General features: G+C 63.5%; 1 protein-coding gene across 1 annotated transcript in view; it reads left to right on the forward strand.

Moving 5' to 3' along the window:
- LOC110571357 (calpain-8) overlaps positions 1-384 on the forward strand; it is a 23376-nt gene that overhangs the window by 6723 nt on the left and 16269 nt on the right.

A 384-nucleotide genomic window follows, 5' to 3' on the forward strand; every position in this document is an offset into this window, starting at 1 on the left:
ACCTGGGGTCATAGGGGCCACCTGGGGTGATAGGGGGCATCTGGGGTCATAGGGAGAACCTGGGGTCATAGGGGAGCACCAGGTCATAGGGGGGCACCTGGGGTCATAGGGGGGCACTTGGGTCATAGCCTGGGATCATAGGGGTCACCTGGGGTCATAGGGAGAACCTGGGGCGTAGGGGGCACCTGGGGTGATAGGGGGAACCTGGGTTTATAGGAAGCACCTGGTTGTAGGGGGGCATCTGGGGTCATAGGGAGCACCTGGGGTTGTGGGGGGCACCTGGAGTCATAGGGGGCACCTGGGGTTGTGGGGGCACCTAGGGTCAGGGGGCCACCTAGGTTTGTAGGAAGCACCTGGTTGTAGGGGGGCACCTGGGGTCGTAGG

This window comes from Neomonachus schauinslandi, chromosome 6 (genome assembly GCF_002201575.2).
Source record: "Neomonachus schauinslandi chromosome 6, ASM220157v2, whole genome shotgun sequence".
NCBI lineage: Eukaryota > Metazoa > Chordata > Mammalia > Carnivora > Phocidae > Neomonachus > Neomonachus schauinslandi.